At 37.6% G+C, this 24,488-nt stretch overlaps 1 non-coding gene across 1 annotated transcript; it reads right to left on the reverse strand.

Annotated features, from left to right (window-relative positions):
• Nucleotides 1-19,600: 19,600 nt before the first annotated feature.
• LOC128592309 (U6 spliceosomal RNA) lies at nt 19,601-19,703 on the reverse strand. Its single transcript, XR_008381838.1, has one exon. It is a non-coding gene; the product is annotated as a U6 spliceosomal RNA (small nuclear RNA).
• Between the last annotated feature and the right edge of the window lie 4,785 nt (nt 19,704-24,488).

A 24,488-nucleotide genomic window follows, 5' to 3' on the forward strand; every position in this document is an offset into this window, starting at 1 on the left:
TATTTAAAATATTTCTACTAGTAAAGCAAAAAACATGAGAGAGGAAAGAGACTGGGGAAGAAAATGTTTACATTTTGTACTGAATTTTATTATCACACAAAGACTTTTGTAACACACTGAGTTTCTGATATCTTTAAAGGCAGAGAAGTGTGTGGGCATTTACTGGCATAGCTCTGCAATAACCCACCTTGTTCCTCCTTCCTCTTTCTTTCTTTTCTCCTTTTTTGCCCCTAATACCACAACACCTATAGTACCTCAATTCAATAGAAGAATCGACAACCTTAAAAGAGTGTTACAAATACCAATCTTTTATCGGGGAAAGGGTTGGATAAACTACATGAAAAGTACAAGCTACAAAATAATATGTAATACTTTTAAACTTATTCATAGGAAAAAATATGGAAAGATAGTTATCTAAATACTAACTTTGCATGAAACAGATAAATCATTCGTTCTCTTCTACAGATACATGCATTGATTTATTAAGAGAAAATATACATACTGATGATAATCTTGACATTAAAAAATACCATCCTATTCCAGATTCATGACTGACATCGTTAAAGTAACCATGGATCACTTTAAGGGAAGAGAAAAGGGCTAACACAATAAAAACACAAATGTAGATGTGAAAGTTCATAAGCAACTTGATAAGAATATTGTCACAGGAATAAGGACATTATAATGAGGACATTTTGGAATTCAACACAATGACCTACTGGAGGATGTCAACTCTCCCAAGTTTGACTGATTCTTAAAGCATAAGGTTGAGCTAATCCAGAACATTTGCATTCCAAATATTTGACACTGAAATTAATCTTGAATTCACTGTGGATCAATGCTTTTTAAATCCTTGGCTGAAAGAAATAATTTTCATAAAGGATATCATGAGAGTATTCAGACTACACATGCCTCTGATGTAATCTTTATCTGGATTAAGACAGAAAAATCAGAAAACTTTTTAACTGGACAGCATTATATGGTCCACATTTCTAATACCATCTACCTCTATATCCAGCCTATCCATATGCCCCATTAGAATTGTGTTTATTGAATTGTTTTTGAATTAAATGTACTGAAGCTATCAACCCATAACAAAAGAACTACTACTTATTTCCAGTCAAGTGTGCTGTTTTTCATGTGGCACTACACATGAGGGCCTCTCTCCACTCTTAGTATCAAAAGTTATACTTTTTCCTCAACAACTAGTTGTGTTTGTTTTTATGCCGTGGACCCTGAACCTTACCATATTTCCCTTGTCCTTGCTGTAAACTGCTTACAGGTTTGTGGCCTATAATTTGTTTCCTAGCATCACTGTGTAGCTACTACTTTCCTTGCCTTCTTTTTGCATTACCTCGTATTTCTTGCTTGTTTTAATTTTATTTTGCCATGTTCTTTGAATCTTTTTAAGTTGCTTCTCAAATAAGGCAAAAAATGATCAGTTAATTAATAAAAATTTTAAAATCACATAGAAATTCCCACTTCTAAGGAATCTAACCTGCAGTTCCCATTCAGCACACTAAAGCCCCTTATTGCAGAAAATACTGAATTAATTTCACATAATTTCATATCGTAATATCATAGTAGCTTTCATAAGCGAAAGGAATGCATGCACATACACACACTGAAAAAAAAAAACAGTTAAGAACAGTTTTGAGGCATCTGCATTACTTGTTTCAGGAAAGATAGAGCAAGGGCAATGGAATGGGGTTGGAGTGAGGGGATGGGTCTCTTTTTTGCAAATCTTAGCCCCTGCCCGCTACCTGTTAAATACTGAGCATCTCCTGCTGGACTGCTGTCCTGGAGCATCTACTGTAAGAAAAAAGCTAGCTAAAGGAGAAGAGGAAAGTTTTATTATTTTCTTTTAACCAAGAAAAGTTACTATAACTGAATGCAAACATTAGCCCTGAATTTCCTAGAAGCTGGAATCCAAGTGGAATCATTCTCTGACAGTCGATATCTCAGTTTATCAGAACAAAATACTGTGATCTTTCTCAAACCATTTATGGAACAAACTGGAGCACAAATATGATTAAATAACCAGTAAAAAAACAAGTAAATTAAAAAATAATTTTATCAACACTATCACCAAAACATTAATTTCATTGCTAGCAATACATGGCTCAGTGAGTAATTAACTGAAATTGTGGCCTGCTGTGTTATCTGTAGTTACATTTTATTAAACATACATTTACAGAGCTAAAAAAATTCTAACTTTTCATACAGTTTGGAAAAAAAAAAATACACAATTAATGCAACAACTTTGACTGCCATCGTCATCATAGTGTTTCCAAAGACCAAAATATCTCCTGAAGAATGTGGGTAATCCATATTTTCTGAATAAATGGTTAGTGAACACTGAACGTCTGGTATCACTGTGTTTACATTTATACATGTTTTAATATACATGCTGAGAAGAACTCTGGCATAGTGAAAATAACATGTATTTTTTCAGACAGCTTAGGTACTATCCAAATGCTGATAACTAATAGATATTGATACCACATATAAGAAATATTTAATTTTTCTCAAACTTGGTTTTCTCATTAGTATTTCCTAGGGTTGTTATGAAGTTTAAATAAGGTAGTCTAATAGAACCCAGTACACAGAAGTTAAGTAAATAATAATCCCCTTACTTTTCCTCTCCCTCCCTGATGATGAGTATTCCTATAGCAATATCACAGGTGTGTGTGTGCGTGTGCACTCACATGCATACAGAAAACCTAACACACTTCAAAGACATTACTACCAAAGGACCATTTGTATTTCTCTCTATAACTCTCTTCACCAACTATGAATTATCTTTCTCTTCTTCTCTTACCTCTCATTCTCGCCATATGATAAAAGGTGGTGGGGAGTACAGATAAAAGTAGGAAAAGGAAAAAAGGAAAAGAATGGAGAGAAGGAGAAGAGAAAAAAAGAATTTGGCTGTCTCACTGGACACAAAGAATGTGCCTGATAAACATTATATATAAATATAACTTCCTTTCAGAGTATTAAACAATGTTCAGTTGATTGTCATCAATCTTTCTTAGAAATCACTGACTGCAAGATTGTTGGACCTGAGTGATTAGCAGCTTGTTAGATAAGCGTTAGCCCATCCTATCTGGAAAATAAAGACATAGACCTCCTTAGAAATAGTAACAGCTTTAAGAAATTACTGGCTCTGTGGCTAACAAAATAGAAACCTGACTGACTACAGCCATCTAATGTGCAGGAAGCTAAATTATATAACAACCAATCACTCCCAGATGTCTCTTGAACCTGTGAAGTAATTCTTTTGTGTATGGTGCACTTTGTGATGAAGAAGACTTCACTCTGGTGGGTTTTTTTCCATGTATGACACAAAGTTTTCCAATCAGTGATGAAGTTTGCTTTTGTCTCTTCATCCCAACAACCTCACCCACTTCATGGAGAATAAAAAAGCAAGTACTGACCCCAAAAACTTTCGTCTAAGGCAATCTCTCCTAGACTCACTTCATTTTTTTCATTCTTCCTCTTATCAAACACCACCCCAGCCATATTCTTGGGTCTCTGTCCCTGATACAGACAGCACATTGTTGGAAAGTGCTTTAGCATTTCCAGGTGCTGGGCTGGTATGAGGGATCAGATGACAGGCTTTCATCTGGATATAATTTATTTATTAAATCAGTACTTTATATTAAAGAAAGTGCACCAGTGTGAAAATTGAAGGAGAAACATATTTTGGCTAAGGGATAACCTGGAAATCATTAGAGTCAAAAGCTTCTGGGTCAAAGGGTAGCAGCTTCATGTCATTAGAATAATATGTTAATGTTTAAGTCATGTAACCTCTATGGGTCTTTGAAACACCTGTGATGGAAATGGTTTTCACACTGTTGTAATGATAACAAATAGACCGAAGCTCACTGCTTTAGTTTTGAATCTATTCATGTGGCTGAATTTTATGAGCCAATAAAATGTACCCTAACATAAGTATAAAAAGATTCAGCAAAATACCACCCTAAGTCAATTTTTTTTATGTAACTCTGCTTTCTCTCTCTTTTTACTGCTACTCCCACCTCAAGCTCCACCCTTTCCAAGTCTTCCCCTCTCTCCTTGTCACTTCATTTTCATTTGATACAGCTGTTGCTGGACAATAGATATGGGACTGCCACTGGGATAAATCAGAAAGCATGTTAGCTACCCTATAGTTTCTATTAACAGTTTCTATTAATAAATAAGCTTGACACCATCGACTAGATTCTACCCTTTGCCAAACAATATTGTAAAAGGTATAAATCACCCCTCAAAAAATTATTGACATGCATTTATTTCACTGTATTTATATTTTTAGCATTAGTATCTAAGCATAGGAACGCACAGACACATGCTTCCCAAGACATAAACTCTCATATATCCCAAAAGTCATAATGACAAAAACCTCTTTCAAGACAGGCCAAAAGGGTATCTCTCACCTATAGTTGATGAAATTATCTAAACTGACATTCAGATAGGTAAAGTATATCAGATCACAATAATTTGCATTTATTATTTTCAAGGCAGATATCAAATCTCTGGAATTCTTTCATGTGTGCACACAAAATAGAGCACATGGGGAAAAAAACAATTCTGCTAGCTTCCAACTGGACAGTCTAACAAAATAAAAGAAATAAAATGAAATCTAAGTTAAATGTATTCTTGCCTTCAATAAGTCAACCAATTGATATTTAAAGACCATATTATGCACTGAATTGAGTCGTGTCAAAATTCGTATGTTGAAGCCTTAATCCTTTATCTCCAAGGTGACCATATTTGAAGATAGTCCTCTAAGGATGTAATTAAGATTAAATGAGGTCCCAAGGCTGTGGCCCTAATTTTATATAAGACTGTTGTCCTTATAAGAAGAGAGAACAGAAGTCTTTCTTCTCACATACACACAGAAGGCCACGTAAGGATACAGCAAGAAGGCAGCCATCTGCAAACCAGAAAGAGAGGCCTCATCAGAAAACAATCCCAATGGCACCTTGCTCTTGGACTTCAGTGCCGCACCCCCGGCATCAAGCCGTGGCGGGATGGCTCTGTCCGCGTTGTAAAAACTGTGGTAAGGCGGTGAGTGCTCCCCGGAGCGTTGCCCCCGGTCCCCCTGGCCTGCGACAGCAGCGCATAAGTTGCCTAGCATGCCTTTTAGTGAACGTAAGAATTCATGAGGTGCGGCATAAAGGCCTGAATAACCTTTACCCTGAAACCTGTTTGAAACTTGTTTGTTGAGTTGAATGGTTAATTGTTGCTTGAATGTCCTCAGAAACTAAGAATAAACATAATGACTTACTAATCCATGACTTCATCTATACAATGGAGACTAAATGCCTCCAAGGGAACACGTTCCCACCATAAAGGTCAGTTAATTGAAACAATGTATCAAGAGAATGCAGGGATGATAAGTTAAGATGTTCCTACCAGATACCCGCTCCCTCCGGTCTCTTATCTCTACCTTATGTCCCTTTGAAACTGTTTCTTTAAAATAAGTTTTCTATGAAATTGCTTTCTCTATAATTTTGTCACTATACACTTAAAACATATACATAATTCACTATCAATTCACTAACAACATAAAAATCATAATCAAATATAAAAATATAAAAATACAAAATGTGAACAAAGCAGTTTTACAAAGAAAGAAGGTTTAAACATAGATAAAGAGAAGTAAAAGAGTAACTGCTGATAAGCAGCAGTCCTTTGTTCCCCCTTACGGGCAGAAACATTGTCTAAGAAAAGACAGTTGACTACTCCCATCTACAAAACTCGATAAGAACTTTGTAAGCATCAGCAAGTCATAAAAATATCTTTTGTAGTTTGTAAGACATTGTCAAAAATGTATAAATACCATGCCTAAAAATCAGTAAAGTACAGCTGCTTTCATCATCACTTGTGGTGTCTAGTAGTCTGTCAATTCACCCTGCGTCGACCTTCCAATCAACCTGAGCCGTTTCGCCCTGAAAGCCCTCGGACTGAGACTCATTCGACTGGCGGTCCGCGGCAGCTGGCGCCCTCGAACAGGGACCTGAAGGACAGGTGATCTTTCTTTTTCTTTCTTTCCTCTCTTTTCAGATTGAAGGCGACTCTCACCAGGGAGCTCGAGTCCCGCCGGTAAAGGCTGACCGGTTAAGTGTGAGTAATCCGCAGGACAACATGGGGCATACATTAGCAAAAGAGGAACACATGCTCAGTGTCATGGTACAGCGTTTGTTAGAAAAAAATGGTTTTCATGTGTCTCTCAAACGGTTGGAGGAGCTTATGCATTTCATAAAGTTGGTTAGTCCTTGGTTTCTGGAGGAAGGCTCTCTCTCTCTCTCCGACTGGAAGAGAGTGGGACGCGAAATGCGGAATTACATGCAGGAACATGGGGAGCAGGTTTTGCCCCCACAAGCTTTTCCTTTGTGGTTACAGGTTAGAGAACTTTTAGCTGACAATACCTTTTTAGAAGCATTCATAAGAGAAACTGATTCGGAGGCTGGAAGCCCTGAAACTAAGGTGGCACCCATTTACGATGAAGTCCCCCCAGAGGCTCTTAAAGACCCCGAGCCAATATCTAATGCTGAGGGCGTCATTCCCTCAGCTCCAACACTCAAAAATATTCTACCGCCGCTCCCACCGGTTGATAATTCATCGGATAGTGACGAGTGGGATGTGGTGGATGAATTTACTAAACCAGATGAAAAAGATAACATGCATGATTTCATTCACCCTCGCCGAGCTTATCCGGCAGTCCGTGTGCCTGTGACTACACCCAGGCCAACTTTGCGGGCTCCACTTCCCCGTGTGCCTCCTTGTCTCCCCCCGCCGCCCATAGGCTTTCAGGCGGCGGTGCGAGAAGCCCGTCAGCAGGGAGATTTTACTTTCGCTTTCCCGGTACGTTTTCCTACCGAGGAAAGGGCACCACCCACCTGGGAACCTCTGTCGTTAAAGACACTTAAAGAATTGCAACAAGCTGTCCGTACATCGGGAGCTTCTGCCCCTTATACTTTACAAATTGTAGAATCAATCAGTAGTCAGTGGCTTACTCCGTATGATTGGCAACAAACGGCCAAGGCCACGCTTTCCCCAGGTGACTATATTTTATGGAGAACAGAATATGAAGATAGATGCAGAGAAAGCGTTAATCAACATGTAGGTAGAAAGGCACAGCCCACGTTATCTATGCTTTTAGGAACAGATGAATTTGCCACCTCTGAAAATCAAATTAAACTACCACGGCAATTTTTAGAAATGATTAACCACAATGCAGTTTCTGCTTGGCGCAGAATACCTCCTCCAGGTACTAAGGGCACAACTTTAGCAGGCATAAAACAGGGTATGGAAGAATCCTATCCTGACTTTATTTCTCGCCTAGAAGAAGCTATTAATAGAATGCTCCCACCGTCTGAGGGCACAGCATTATTACTCAAGCAGTTGGCTTGGGAAAATGCAAATACGCTGTGTCAGGACTTAATACGTCCACTCAGGAAAACAGGTACAATACAAGATTATATTAAAGCATGCATGGATGCCTCACCAGCAATCGTACAAGGAATGGCGTTTGCTGCAGCTATGCGGGGTCAGAAATTCAGTTCATATGTTAAAAGTGCTTTTGATAGAGACCCCAGTAATACATGTTTCGGGTGTGACCCCCCACATGACTTACCCACTTGTTATAATTGTGGGAAGCCAGGTCATATACAGAAGGATTGTAAGAAATCCACCGGTGCTAATAACAATAATAGTAAGTCTCGTGGGCTACCCCCGGGACCATGCCCTCGTTGTAAGAAGGGCAGGCACTGGAGAAATGAATGTAAATCTAAGTTTCATAAAGATGGAACCCCCTTGTCTGACAAGGGTGCAAATGCTAATAATGGCAATAGGTCAAAAAACTAGATGAGGGGCATTCTCCCAGCCCCGACCCCAAGGGAGAGCCTAAGTCTACTGTAGTACAACCTTTTTTAGAACCTACATCTACCACTAATTGTATACCGCCAGAATGGACAATTCATGACCTCCCGCGTGGAACTCCTGGCAGTGCAGGCCTTGATCTTGCCAGCTCTAAAGACATAATTATATCTAAACATGATGGTGTTACTCTAGTTCCTACTGGAATTAAAGGAAAATTGTTACCGGGCACAGTGGGTGTTATTTTAGGTCGCAGTTCCAATTATACCAAACATTTTGAAGTTATTCCGGGAGTTATTGATTCTGACACTGAGAATACAATTAAAGTCATGGTAAAGTCTTTAGTAGAAACTACACAAATTCATAAGGGACAAAGAATTGCTCAGTTATTGTTGTTGCCATATATACCACTTCCCACCTATCACTTACATGATGCCAGGGGAGAGGGTCAATTTGGATTTACTGATCAGGACTGTGTAGCTCTCATACATGATTTATATGATAGACCAATGTTAAAAATGAAAGTTGAGGGCAGGCCTATTAAAGGGTTAATGGACACAGGAGCTGATGTAACCTGCATTGCAGCTTCTGACTGGCCAAAATCCTGGCCAGTACATCGGACTGGGTCTTCATTAGTTGGTTTAGGTTCTGTTTCTGGTGTTATGCGGAGTACATCTCATTTATTATGTGAATATAAGGATAAGAAAATTTACTTTCAACCTTATGTGTTACCCTCTCTACCCTATACTTTGTGGGGACGAGATCTTTTACATGTTCTAGATATGAAACTAGTTACAGGGGATCAGCTGAACGATCAGTGTTTTTCATAGGGGCCACTGCAGAAAACTATGCCTGTAAGATAAAATGGTTAACAGATGTTCCTGTGTGGGTTAGTCAGTGGCCCCTAACAACAGAAAAGTTACAGGCATTACAAATTTTAGTACAAGAACAATTAGATAAAGGTCATTTAGAGGAATCCACTAGTCCATGGAACACTCCTGTGTTTGTCATTAAGAAAAAATCTGGCAAATGGAGACTTTTACAAGATTTAAGAGCAGTTAATGCCATTATGGAAGACATGGGCTCCCTTCAACCTGGGCTCCCATCTCCTGTAGCAGTACCTGAACAATGGCCACTTATAATTATTGATTTACAAGACTGCTTTTTTACTATTAATTTACATCCTGATGACTGTCCTCGTTTTGCTTTCAGTGTTCCTTCTCTAAACTTACAGGAACCGTTTAAAAGATATCAATGGAAAACTTTACCACAGGGCATGAAAAACAGCCCTACCTTATGCCAAAAATTTGTGGCGGCTGCATTAGCAGCACTGAGAAAACAATTTCCTAGTGCTTACATAATTCATTATATGGATGATATCTTGCTAGCTCATCCTGAGCTGCCAAAAGTACAGCTAATGCTAGAAAAGGCTATAGAACAATTAACTAAATTTGGCTTAGTCATTGCCCCAGAGAAAATTCAGAGAGATAAACCATTAAGTTATCTGGGACAATGGATTCACTCTGACTATATTGCACCTCAAAAGGTGCAAATAAGGAGAGATAAATTACAAACTCTTAATGATTATCAAAAATTACTGGGAGAAATAAATTGGATTCGACCTTTTCTGAAGATTACTACGGGAACCCTTAGTCCTTTGTTTGCTATCTTACAGGGAGACTCTAATCCCCGTTCCCCTAGACATTTAACTCCAGAAGCCTTGCAGGCTTTACAAGTTGTTGAACAGGCTTTAACTCAAGCTAGGGTTAAACAAATTAATTATCAAAATCCATGGTCTCTACTCATTTTTTCTACTGAGTATACTCCTACAGCTTGCCTATGGCAGGAAGGTATTTTAGAATGGATTCATTTACCACATGTTCAGACAAAGATTGTTGCTGATTATCCATACCTGGTGTCTTTATTAATTGATAAAGGAAGAAAAAGATCACGGGAATTATTTGGTAAAGATCCTCATGTAATTGTAACTGCTTATAATAAAACTCAAGTGGAACAACTATTTCAAAATAATGATGATTGGGTATTAGCCTTACAAGGCTATGCAGGTCAAATTTTATACCATTATCCTAAACATCCTTTAATTGAATTTACAAAAACAGTTTCACTTATATTTCCTCTTATGTGTTCCAAACAGCCTCTGTCTGACGCAATAACCTTGTTCACAGATGGCTCCTCTACAGGTCGAGCTGTAGTTTTTAGCCCAGGCCTGTCTCCTCTTATTAAAGAGGTCACACAAGCCTCTGCCCAACAAACAGAATTATGGGCTCTAATCTCGGCCTTTAATAATTTCAAACAAAGGTTTAACTTGTACACAGATTCAAAATATATTGCTTCTCTTTTTCCAGCTCTTGAAACTGCTCTTTTAACAGGAACCTCAACTATTCTACCTTTATTAAAGAAACTACAAACTTTAATTCAGCAAAGGAATAATCAATTTTATATTGGTCACATAAGAGGACATACTAATTTACCTGGCCCTTTGGCCCAAGGAAATGCCACTGCAGATTTGTTAACACGTACTATGGTGGCATCAGTGGCTGAAGCTGAAGAAAGCCACGCCTTACATCACCAAAATGCTAACGCATTAAGAAAAATGTTTCAAATTACTAGAGAACAGGCAAGACAAATAGTCTTAAAGTGTAAAGCCTGTCCTATTACTCATCATCCTTTAAAATTTGGTGTTAATCCTCGGGGTTTACGCCCCAATGTATTATGGCAAATGGATGTAACACATGTGTCTAGTTTTGGAAAATTACAATATGTACATGTTACTGTTGATACTTTTTCTCATTTTATCTGTGCCTCTGCAAGACCTGGCGAGGCCTACAAAGATGTTGTACAGCACCTATTTTACTGCTTTCAGCAGCTAGGTGTTCCTCATCAATTAAAAACAGACAATGCTCCAGCTTATACCTCTCGAGCATTTGAACAATTTTGTATACAGTGGAAGATTTCTCATTCTACGGGGATCCCGTATAATCCTCAGGGTCAAGCAATTGTTGAAAGAACTAATCAAATATTAAAATTACAAATTGAACGCCTACAAAAAGCTCATAAATATTTCTCTCCTCATCATATTTTAACCCATGCTTTATTCGTCCTAAATCACCTTAATGTAAACTCCAACAATTTAACCCCTGCTCTCTCCCATTGGCAGCCACAATCGGCTGCCACCCTTCCTAAAGTTCTTTGGAAAGATTTATTATCGGGCCAATGGAAAGGCCCTGATGTATTGTTAACCTCCGGACGAGGCTATGCTTGCATATTTCCACAGGATGCCGACTCTCCCATCTGGATTCCAGACCGGCTCATCAAACCGGCTCCTCCGGAGACCCCGGCGCAGAAGACAACGCCTGCGGCGGATGAAGATCCTATCTGCACAAATGAGGACGACTGTGGAAGTTTCACCGAAACCCTCCAAGACCACGTGGACACAGATCCGTGCCCTGGTGAAACAAGCTAAACAACTTCTCATATCTCAAGGAAACCCTCTAACTCCTACAATGTACTTTCTTGCGTTTCTATCACTAATCTCTACTCCTAAGGTAGAAACTGCAGCTTATTGGTCTTATGTTCCTAATCCTCCACTGCTACACCCTGTGGGCTGGCTAGATCCAGACCCCATAAAAATTCTTTCTAATGATTCTATCCGCTTAGGAGGTTTAACTGACTCAGAATCCAGACATCATGCTGCGGCTTTGATTAATTTCACTGGCAAAGCCGACTCCTTGCCTATTTGCTTTACTTTAAGAGGCAACACACCTCCTTTTTGTTTACCTACTAGCTACAGGGTATTTTTAACTGATGCTCCAGATCCTCATGATGCAAATAGACGTTATGTTTGGGAATATGAGTTACAAACTATTGGAAGTCCTAATTATAATGAAACCTGTTTATCTGTTAACTCATTACCTCTCCCTAACTGTAAAGAAAAATATAGAAATAAAAATCAATTCTGGGAATCATCATTAACTAAAACACCTACTTGGCTTTCCTGTGGATTCCCAAATGCTGCCAACAAGCATTCTCCTATAAATTCAAACACAGTCATCTGGGATTATTCTCCTACTTCTTGTTTTGATCATAATAAATATTTCTCGAACCAATTAGATAAATTTCATCAGTATCAGTGGTCTGGTACTCCCCAACCAATACGACGATGGTTCACACCTGGTCTAGTTGAGCCCATATGGGTAGCTCAAGACAAAAATAAAACTCAAATACACTATGATTTATTTAGACTTGTTGCTGCATCCAACTTAATTTTAGAAAAGAAACCTAATATGCCAAAACCAAATGCAATGTCAGTAAGAACTTGTGTTGGATATCCATATGCTCTACTTTTAGCTCCAAATAAGTATTTAACTATTACACAATCTAAAAACTCTTATCATATTTCTTGTACCGCTTGTAAAGTTACAAATTGTCTTACTTCTACTGATTTATTCAATGAACGCTTGTTTAATTCTGTTTTAATTGTTAAAAGACCCTCTTATGTACTATTACCTGTTGATTTACAAGATGATCCTTGGTATGATAATTCTGCTTTACAAGTTTTACATACTGTTAATCAGTTAATTCGACCTAAGAGGTTTGTAGCTGCTTTAATTCTCGGTATTTTAGCTTTAATTTCTATAGTCACAACATTTGCGGTAGCCACTACTGCTTTGGTTCAAGAAGTTCACACAGCTCACTTTGTTAATTCTCTCAGCAGCAACATAACTCTAGCTTTAATGACTCAAGCCAGCATAGATAATAAACTTGAAGCAAAACTTAACATCCTAGAAGAAGTAGTTTTAGCCTTAGGACAAGATATAAAGTTTATACAACATAAACTTCAAACCAGATGTCATTCTGCCTTTCCTGCTATTTGTGTAACTCCTTTACCTTATAATATGTCCACTTCCTGGGACAAAACTAAAGCTCATCTACAGGGTGTCTGGAAGGACAATGATATTACACATGATTTACATACTCTTCAAAAAGATATCACTGCCATCAGCGAAGCTCATTTACCTAGCACTTCTCTTGATTCACTGGCTCAATCCCTCTCTGACAATCTTAAATCTTTAAATCCTGTGTCCTGGATTCAGTACATTGTGTTTATTGTCATTATTGGATGCTTAATATTCTGTGTTGTTTTACTGTTACCTTGTCTCCTTCGTTGTGTCTTTTCCTCCTTAAAGGCTGTTCGCCAAGACCTCTTTGAGCTACGTTTCATTAACAAAAAAGGGGGAAATGCCGCACCCCCGGCATCAAGCCGTGGCGGGATGGCTCTGTCCGCGTTGTAAAAACTGTGGTAAGGCGGTGAGTGCTCCCCGGAGCGTTGCCCCCGGTCCCCCTGGCCTGCGACAGCAGCGCATAAGTTGCCTAGCATGCCTTTTAGTGAACGTAAGAATTCATGAGGTGCGGCATAAAGGCCTGAATAACCTTTACCCTGAAACCTGTTTGAAACTTGTTTGTTGAGTTGAATGGTTAATTGTTGCTTGAATGTCCTCAGAAACTAAGAATAAACATAATGACTTACTAATCCATGACTTCATCTATACAATGGAGACTAAATGTCTCCAAGGGAACACGTTCCCACCATAAAGGTCAGTTAATTGAAACAATGTATCAAGAGAATGCAGGGATGATAAGTTAAGATGTTCCTACCAGATACCCGCTCCCTCCGGTCTCTTATCTCTACCTTATGTCCCTTTGAAACTGTTTCTTTAAAATAAGTTTTCTATGAAATTGCTTTCTCTATAATTTTGTCACTATACACTTAAAACATATACATAATTCACTATCAATTCACTAACAACATAAAAATCATAATCAAATATAAAAATATAAAAATACAAAATGTGAACAAAGCAGTTTTACAAAGAAAGAAGGTTTAAACATAGATAAAGAGAAGTAAAAGAGTAACTGCTGATAAGCAGCAGTCCTTTGTTCCCCCTTACGGGCAGAAACATTGTCTAAGAAAAGACAGTTGACTACTCCCATCTACAAAACTCGATAAGAACTTTGTAAGCATCAGCAAGTCATAAAAATATCTTTTGTAGTTTGTAAGACATTGTCAAAAATGTATAAATACCATGCCTAAAAATCAGTAAAGTACAGCTGCTTTCATCATCACTTGTGGTGTCTAGTAGTCTGTCAATTCACCCTGCGTCGACCTTCCAATCAACCTGAGCCGTTTCGCCCTGAAAGCCCTCGGACTGAGACTCATTCGACTGGCGGTCCGCGGCACTTCAGCTTCCACAACTATGAGAAAATAAATTTCTATTCTTTTTTTTTATTTTTTTTTTTTGAGACAGAGAGTCTCACTATGTCACCCACGGTAGAGTGCTGTGGAGTCACAGCTTACAGCAACCTCAAACTCTTGGGCTTAAGCGATTCTCTTGCCCCAGCCTCCCAAGTAGCTGGGACAACAGGTGCCCGCCACAATGCTTGACTATTTTTCTGTTGTAGTTGTCATTGTTCTTTAGCAGGCCCAGGGAGGGTTCGAACCCATCAGCCCCAGTGTATGTGGCTAAGCACCCTAACCACAGAGCTACGGACACCAAACCATAAATTTCTATTCTTTAAGCCACCCTGTCTGTGGTACTTTGTTATGGTAGCCCTTGCAGACTAATATGAACCAGAAGTATTCTTTCTTCCAAAAACATATGGAATCATATGTTTTATAGAGATGGAAATCACAGAGATGGCAAAGACTTTGAGATCAGTGAGACCTATCTGCAAGAAATATTCACTGACAGCATCTGAAGGACCTCCATCATGACAATTTTGTTTTAAGCCTGCTGGGATTTTATTTTCTAATCTTATTAGCAATTGTAGAATTTTTTTATGAAGGCTTTTTTTTAATTTCAGGTTATTGTGAGGGTACAAATAACCAGGTCACAATTTTTGAATTTGTTAGGTAGAGTCTCTCTTGCAATTGTGTCCAGTGGCAATCCCCACAACAAAAAAATAAACAAAGGGACTTAATTAAACTGAAAAGCTTTTCCACAGCTAACGATACAACAATTAAAGCAAATAGACAACCTTCGGAATGGGAAAAGATATTTGCATGTTTTGAATCTGACACAGGCTTGAGAACCAGGATGGATAAAGAATTCAAATTAATCAACAAAAAAAAGAACGAACAATCCCATCTGTCACCAGGCAAGAGACATAGAAGGTTTTCTGAGGAAAACAGACAAATGACCTAACAAACATGAAAAAATGCTCGTCTTCCCTAATCATCAGAGAAATGCAAATCAAAACCAGCCTAGGATCACTTAACCCCAGTGAGTACAGCCCACATCACAAAATACTAGAGTTGCAGATGCTGGCACAGGTGTGGAATTTTTTTTTTTTTTTTTTTTTTTTTGGAGGCAGAGTCTCATTCTTTTACCCAGGCTAGAGTGCCATGGTGTCAGCCCAGCTCCCAGAAACCTCAAACTCCTAGGTTTAAACAATCCTCCTATCTCAGCCTCCTGAGCAGTTGGAACTACAGGTACAACCTGTACTTGTAGTTGTAGTCCTGCCACAACACTTAACTAATTTTTTTTTTTTTTTTTTTTTTTTTGTAGAGACATGGTCTCACTCTTCCTCAGGCTGGCCTCAAACTCTGGAGCTCAAGGGATCCACCTGCCTCAGCCTCCCACACTGCAAGGATTATAGGCATGAGCCACCATGCTGGCCCAGATGAACACTGTTAAAGAAAACAGTCTATATATATTACCCTTGAGACAAGTCAAATCAACAGAGATGTATAATTAGACTTCATTGTTTAGGTCCCTTTAGAGTTATGATATGAATTTGTACTAAGGGATATTATAAAAAAATACTGACTAAAAATCTATTTTTGCTATAGTTTGGATGTTTGTTCCCCCAAATCTCATCTTGAAGTTTGATCCAGGTACTGGAAATGGAGCCTAATGGGAGGTATTTAGGTCATGGGGGCAGGTCTCTCATGAATAGATTAATTCTCCCCTGGAAGAGAGGTAAAACAGTTTTTGCTATATTAGTTTCCACTAGAGCTGGTTATTAAAAAGACCTTCTCACTTTTCTCCTTTTCTTGCCCTGTGATCTCTGCATAAGCTGCCTCTGCTCCCTCTGCTATAACTTGGAGCAGTCTCAGGCTCTCACCTAAGCAGATGCCAGTGCCATGTTTCCTGTGCACAGGACCATTTTATTTATAAATTACCCAGCCTCAGGTATTCCTTCACAGAAACACAAAACAAGATAAAGACAATTGATACTTTCAAGAATAACATCCTGTACACATCATTATGATATCCTAAGGAATAACATTCTCTCATGTCTCAGTGACAAGATAGTTTGTTTCGTCTAACTTACTTTTCATTATTATAGTGATTGCAACTCCTATAATGATCATAATTCTCTCTGTACTTAGATTACCAGGAAGCTATATAGCAGTAGTTATACAAGGTCTAATAATTAAGCTCACAAACTCATCCTAGGAAAAGTACTACATATCTCATTGCTGAATATCACTGTGGTCACCAATGCGAGACTCCCCTGACACCAGGACCTAATACACCTTTCAAAGCAATTTTAGAATTCTTTTTCTGGAAATGGCATTCAAGGCGGTCATCATATTACCCTCAATGTCTTGAATTCCATCAAAGTATCTTTCTTTCAATCTTTCCTTTATCTTTGGGTAAAGAAAAAACTCACTGGAGGTCAGATCAGGTAAGTAGATAGGGTGTCCCAATCTTGTTTTCTGGCAAGAAGCTCCCTCACAGTGCTATGTGAACTGGTGCATTGTCATGATGCAAGAACCATGAGTTGTTAGCCAAGATTTTCAGTTAAGATTTTCCTGTTTTTCTATCAATGTTTACTTGGTCTACTATGCTTCTCACAGTCAGCCAATGATTTTAACACAGAATTTGATGAATTTTTGCAATGTTTTCATCAGTTCTGGTTATTAGCTGCCCTGACCTTTCTTACTCAGTAATGCTTCTCTCACCTTAGAAAAACATTTAATCCATTTGCACACTGCCATTTTTGTCATACCATTATCCCCAGTAAACATGAACTAACATGTCCCTTATTTCACTTCCACTCTTGCCAAGTTTAACAAGAAATTTACAAATGTTTGTTGATTGTTCTAATTCAAATTCTGACATTCTTATGACAATACACAGTATCATGGCGACAATAAGGAACACAACTCAGCAAGACATCACCGCACATGTTACATGTCAACATGAACACATTTGTGAGACACTGATTCCAAGGTCATGAATCTTTACTGAATCGTTTGTACAGCATTGCCAACCTAAGCACACAGTGACAACTTTGCAAACTTAATTGTTGGACCTTGTATAGACTTCTTAAAGTGCATTTTCTACAAGCCAGTTTTCTTTCATTTTTCAATTCCTACTTTCTCTTTCTGTAGACTTCCTCAAATATTTGTTTTGTGAATTTTATACATTCTGCATGCCATCTCAAGTTCTCTGTGGAATAATAGGGAAAACAATGAATAAAGAAGTAAATACAGGGTGGACATAAATTTTGTGTGCAATTTAAAATAGTTTAACATAGTAAATTGCACACAAACTTTATGTCCACCTGCATAATCTCATTCAACCCTGGTACTTTAAGTTAGGAATCTAAGATCCCGAATACTTTAGTGATTGGTTGAAGGTCTTGCAGTCAGAGTATGACACAGATGAGATCAGAAACTCCGTTCCCTCTCACGAAGTTGAATATTGCTTAGCCTCCACCATAAAATTACAGTAGAACCTCAATAGCCGACTACCTCCCTAGATTGACCACCTCCTTTCATGTCTGCTATGAAAATTAGTTGACCTAATTTTTACAGACCAGATATCCACCACATGTACAAATCAATACAATAGGTCTAGATTTTTATGTTGATCACCTCTGTATGTTTACCAGTTTGTTACAGTCTCTTGGGTGATCAACTTACAAAAGTTCTACTATTCTTCCCTGAGCAGTGAAGGAGGGAGGAAATTAACTCAAAAGAAAAAATATCTCCTTGGTACACCTATCTTGATGTTTATCAATAGGGGCAAAAGAAACCTTCACTTTTCTGTGCTAAATTGCTCTTCATTAAAAAATACTTGGCATTCACAGTCCCCCATCTGCTAAATATAATTAGTACTGCCAGTCACTGTATTAACAAAAAATCCCCTTATCAGTGTGCAATTGACTTGCACAGGTGAACTTTAAGTACACACAGTCTCTTATTTATAAAGACAGTAAAAATACTGACCACATATAAATATCTAAATTATTAGAATTTACAATGTATGAACATAGTTCAAATACTGTAAGTTTTTTTTGATCTATGGTATGTTCATAAATGCTGACAGCTATAAATGTAGGCTGTGGCAGATTATATTTTTCAAAAATAGTTGTCATAATGTCTTCTGTCCCAAACACTTTTCTAAAACCTTGCCATTCCCCATCAAAATATGAAGTCTAATTCCCCTACCTTTAAATCTGAGAAGATTTACAAGTTACCTGCAACCAGTCAAATGAGGTGAAAGTGATGCTTCATGTCTTCTGAGGTGAGGTTTATAAAGGCATTGCAACTTCCACCTTGCTTGCTAAAGTAATCACAGTGGAGACCTGAGCCACTCTGTTGGTAGTCCAATTTGGCCTGAGGCTGCTATGTTGTGAAGAAGTCCAAAGTGGTCTATGCAAAGAGATTTCACAAAGAAAACTCTTATAACTGATTCAGATAAATACAATTGTCCCTAATAAAATCTGCTTTCAACAAGAATGTATATTTCCAGAAACAAGATCTAGTTCCCAGAAAAAAATAAACATCAGAAGTTAAGCAGATTCAAAGACCACAGTAAGAATTGAGTGGCCCTTAGACAAAAGAATAGTCATATCAACCAGGTACATATGATCTCCACAGGCTCACACTATTTAGATAAAATACCAGGTTTTAGACATCGGGATTAATTTTAGGTTCTACCTATCAGAGATAAAATATCTCATAAAAGAGATGTTGCATTCTGATCCAGATTGCTTCAGGCACTGAGTAGTAGTTGAACTTTTAAGTTGAAGGTTTTTAGTTGCTGCAGTTGATCAGGAATAATGCGAGTATGAGTGATATTAAAAAAGCAGGAAGTAAAAGGAAAAGCAAAATGCAATGGCATAAGTCAAGAGCAGCTGAGCTTCTTTAGCCAAGTCTAAAGGGGTTGTACATAGTTCAACTGAGGCAAAAAGAGCATGTAAAATATAGAATGGATGTTAGAAAAATGCAGAGCCTGGATGGAAAGGCAGAGGCGCACTAAATAATAATGAGCAGTGAGGATGAGCAGGTATGGCAGGGATGCATAGCCATGGTATTAAGGTGTTGGAATGTCAGCTGAGGGGTTTAGATTTTTATCCAACCATCAGAGAGATAAGGAATCTCCTAAACGCCACGAAAGGGAAGAGTCTGAGCTGGTAATATTCTAGGCTTCCTTATTACATTCCCATTAGAACAACTATAATGTCAACCATTTTGCAATCGCTTTTCTAAAAAGTCTTTCATTTGAAAGATATCTTTTAAAATGCTGAAAAACTACTATAATAGATAAAAACTTTCATTGTACATTCTTCTTTTTTTGTTGTTTTCACAAGCCAAGAGAAGCCACCACCGGGAGGTTATAAGCAGAGAGTCACAGGACCTAATTTGCATTTTTTTTTTTTTTACTGTGCATATAATAAAAAAAATACGGAATGCTTCACGAATTTGTGTGTCATCCTTGTGCAGGGGCCATGCTAATCTTCTTTGTATCGTTCCAATTTTAGTATGTTCCAACTTTAGTGAGCACCCTGATTTGTGTTTTTAAAGGATCACTATGCCTCATGATTAGTAAATAGGAAGGGGAACTGGGAAGAAGCGGAAAGACCAGGCGGGGAGTTGAAAAAAGATGATGACTTTGAAAGTGTTTCAGCACCATATATGAGGATATTCCTGGTGCAGTGGAAATGGCTAAGAAATCACAGAAAATATCTGTAAAGAAAACTTTTCCTTCAAAGTTAAAGTCATAGAATTTTCCTCCTTGGAAACAGTCTTATATTATCTTTATTTAATCCCTATATTCTGTGCTTGGGTGTGTATTTGTGGGGAGAATAGTTCCTATATTCATTACTTATTTTCCTGGGCACCTTATCTATCACATTTCTTTCGATATCACATCTACTGTTCTCCATGAGATCTAATGTCAGTTCCATTTGGGCACTTCTCTCTTTCTCCTGAACATCTTACATTCTGGCCCTTTTGACTATTTTGTCAAATGTATTCTTCCCTCCTTCATGGTATGTTCCATCTATTTCTAACTGCTCCCTGACTTGGCCTGACAAACTATGGTTTCGGAGACAAAATCCTGTGTTGTGGGACTAAATCTAAAGCTCCTTCTAATTTACTCCTTTCTGCTTTTTAATCCACCACCTTCGGCTGCTAGAAAGGATGAGCACATCACTGGGCTTCCACAGTGCTTGGGTTTTGTCCCACCCTTCGGTGCTCCAGAGATACATGTGTTCCAGGTTCTTCCATGTCAAGGAGTTTCATATAAAATCAGAGTGGAAGCCTTTGCGGGACTGGGGAGTCCTGGCTGCCTCCCCCATCTCATTGTACATTCTTGATCAAGAAAGTAACATGATAAAAAATGATATTTAAGGATTATTCCACAGCTTTGCTTATAATCTAAGAAGCAGATAGAGCAAGAAATCAAAAAGGAGAACATGATAAAACAAAAGGAAAAGGGAAAAACAATCTTTTAAAATAAAGAATACCTTGATAAAGAAATAGAGAAGCCCAAACTTAATTTCCTTTGTTATCCACTGTGACTTTCTACCTTCCCAAGATTTTTGGTCTTTGTTTCGTCATCTAAACCAGTCCTTGATTCTCATTTGTTCTGTCTCTTTCTGTGCCTACTGTTCAATCTTTTTATTTCTTAGGTCCCTGCACCCACCCCAGGATCAGAGCTGCCTTTGACTGGCACAATAATTCTCTGTTCTTCTTGCTTGGCTTTACATTACACATTTCAGTAATGCCTGTCCAAAGTAATAACTTCTTCTAAAAATATTTTATTTTTGGTGCTTACCCTTGTCAAAGTTCTTTACAGACATTACCTCATCCATTTCTCTTAAAAGTAGGTGCCCTGATGACAGAGTGGCCCAAAAGCTACTTGTGTAGATTATGGGGTATATGTGTGCCTGGGATCTCAAAGGTGTCAATCCTGTCTATTTGAGATGAAAGATAAATGTCCTTAGCTATCAATAAGTGCCAAAAGTGCACTCATTCAAAAAGAGGAAAAATGTTCCAAAACCAGCATTTAAAATAAAAATAAAAATAAAAAATCCTGCATTAAAAATCATAGCAAACAATAAAAAAAATTTGCTGTCCATCAAAGAAAGGAAATATAAGAAAACATAATGTTACATGTTTTTCGAATTCTAAATTTTTACTTCTTATAAAACTTGACAAGGTAGATAATTTTATCTCTGGGGACATTACTGGATTCTCACATACTCCTAAAAAATAAATATAGTTGAACTACTATTACTCAAAAGTCTGTAAGATCATCTAATTTACACACACACACACACCCCATTTCACCATACCACACACCAACTTGTTTAATCTTTTTCTCTGTAATGAGTAAAGCAGACATTCTGGAGATGAGACTCTATGCAACTAGAACTATTTAGCCCAACCCAATGTGAAAAATGTGATATAGCAAAGATGAAAAGGAATCTGAGGACATCTCCTTCTTCTATACTCCTTGTGCCATTATTAATATTGTACTATTTAGAGTTCTAGCCACTAACCGTAAGACCTTAGAAATATCTACCCTCATAACATGAGAAAATATTAACATTTTATTAACTTAGTAGAAGATTCCAGCCTAAATAGACTTTTTTCCCCTGCTGAACATATGTTTAAAAGATTATGGGAAAGAATTTTTAACTTCAGTATTCAGTTCCAATAAAAGAATGACTCACTTGTGTATTTTCACAAGGCATAAAGATTATTTCATTTTAACTACACTTGGTCTCTAAACCTTTTTTATATACCAACCTCTGAGTAGGTACAGGTAAGTAATTAAGTGCAGCAGTCCAGTAAAATTGAGACACTTACTGAAAATAAAAAGATACAGAAAACTAAGATATTATAAAAAAGAAGAAAGAAGTGTACTGAAAGTGCTATTTTGCCTTGGGACCAAAGTAAGGACTAAAAGACCTTTTAAAATAATTTGACAGTTAAACATCCAAAAAGAATATGGCTTTTGTCGAGAGCAGGGTCCAAGCTATCATGTAAATATAGTAGTCCACAGTAACAAGCCATGCCTCAAATCCCATTCCTCCAAACACAAGCTTTGGCTCCCTTTAAGAACAGTCATTTATCTCTGACAAAACAAAACTATTGATTAGGGACACCTACCTCTCTCATCTTAATGCTCAGAAAAGCAAAATAAACAACAATGCCCCTCTCTAAGGAGTCAGTTAAAAAATTCTATGCCATGGATTAATTTAAAATACTGGTCAGTTTCCTAAACCTCTTTAAAAACCAACTCCAGTAACAAACATGACAGTAATACAAGGGTGGCCCTGTTAAAAGCGCAACTCTCCATTCTTCTCCTCCTCGCTGACAGAATAACTACTATAGGTCCACAGGGTACACACACATAGACCCTAGGAGTTGTCCTGAGTAAAAAAGTTGCTTGTTACTTAAATGTCTTGAAATCTTCATGGCTAAATATAAGCTTTACACAAGAAGTGATATTTTGGGCAATGTAATAATATTAAACTAAAATCATTCCACCTATGTATAACAATCACTTATGTTTTATTTAAGTATCACTTCAAATGTTAAGAATAAATAAGATGATAAGACATTTTTCCTTTTCATTTTTAAAAGCATCTACTGCTCTCCTTTTCTGGCAATAACATTATCTTTTATGTTAACATACCCCTGTTGGTATATTCATATATTTGTAAATTAAAGTGAAAATGTACCTTGCAAGCCCATAAAGTGAGAAAGAACTGTGACATCTACAGTTTTGAACTGAGCTTTGAACTGAGAGTGAAATACTCCATTAGACCTAAATAGCATTATGTCTGTTTCATCTGATTCAAGACTTTGTAGCCTCTTACCAGGGTTATCAGTTAAACTAATAATTATTCAAAGATCCTACAAAGAGGAAATACCTATGAATCATATGACCAGCTACTCTCTCTCCATAATTTTTTCTCATAAATATACAAACATGAAAACTTGGATGGTAGATGAAGTTTTATCCCAGGTTGTTAGGATGTTCTAGCCAGATGTTTGCCAACATTATTCAGACAACCCAGATTCAAGCCACTCACAAAAATTAATGGAAGAAGGATCCATTTCTATTAACTTAAAAAATATATATAATTAGGCAGTGCCTGTGGCTCAAAGGAGTAAGGCGCCAGTCCCATATGCTGGAGGTGGTGGGTTCAAACCCAGCCCCAGCCAAAAACTGCAAAAAAAAACCCATATAATTAACACGCTTCTGCATAGCCAAGTAAACAATCATGGAGCAAAAAGACATCCTACAGAATGGAAGAAAATACTTGCTTGCTATATAGCTCATAAAGGGCTGATAACTATAATCTATAAAAAACTCAAGCAAATTAGCAAGAAAAAAAATCACACAACCCCATAAAAAGTGAGCAAAAAACATGAATGGAAGTTTTTCAAAAGAAGATAGACTAAATGGCCAATAGGAATATGAAAAATGCTCATTATTTCTATTTGTCAGGGAAATGCAAATCAAAACCATGATGAAGTACCACCTAACTCCAGTGAAAATGGCTGTTATCAGAACTTCCCAAAACAACAGATACTGGCATGGATGCAGAGAGAAAGGAAGTTATACATAGTTGGTGGGACTGAAAACTGGTACAACCTCTATGGAATGTAGAATGTAGACAACTCAAAGAATCAACAGTATACCCACCATTTGATCCAGCAATCCACTATAAGGTATATACCAAAAGGGGCGGAAAAAGTCATTTTACCAAAAAGACAGGTGCACTAAATTATTTATTGCAGCACAATTCATAATCTCAAAGATGCAGAATCAACCTAAATGCCCACTTAATGAGGGGATTAAGAAAATGTGGTATATGTACACACATACCATGAAATACTACTCACCCCACCCCCCAAAAATGATGAACTAATACCTTTTACAACAACCTGAATGAAACTGGAGACCATTCTTCTAAGTGAAGTGTTCCAAGTGCCTATTGCAAGGGTACATGTTGGATCTATTAAGTATAGAGTATAAATGTCTTCACACAATAATTAAGTAAATGACATGAGATATATTAACCAGTATGATGTAAGCATTCCAAATTGTATATGAAATCAGCACACTGTACCCCATAATTGCATTAATGTATACATGATCTACCTCTTTATGATTTAATAAAAAAAATGTTTTAAAGAATGGAAAAACACCACATGTACTATTAAACTGGAACTAATTTATCAATACTCATGTGCACATTTGATAGTAAAACTCAATAGAAAGCAAGCAGGTGGGAGGAGGCAGGAGGGGAGGGAAAAATTCACA

Source organism: Nycticebus coucang, chromosome 1 (assembly GCF_027406575.1).
Source record: "Nycticebus coucang isolate mNycCou1 chromosome 1, mNycCou1.pri, whole genome shotgun sequence".
In the NCBI taxonomy this organism is placed as follows: Eukaryota; Metazoa; Chordata; class Mammalia; order Primates; family Lorisidae; genus Nycticebus; species Nycticebus coucang.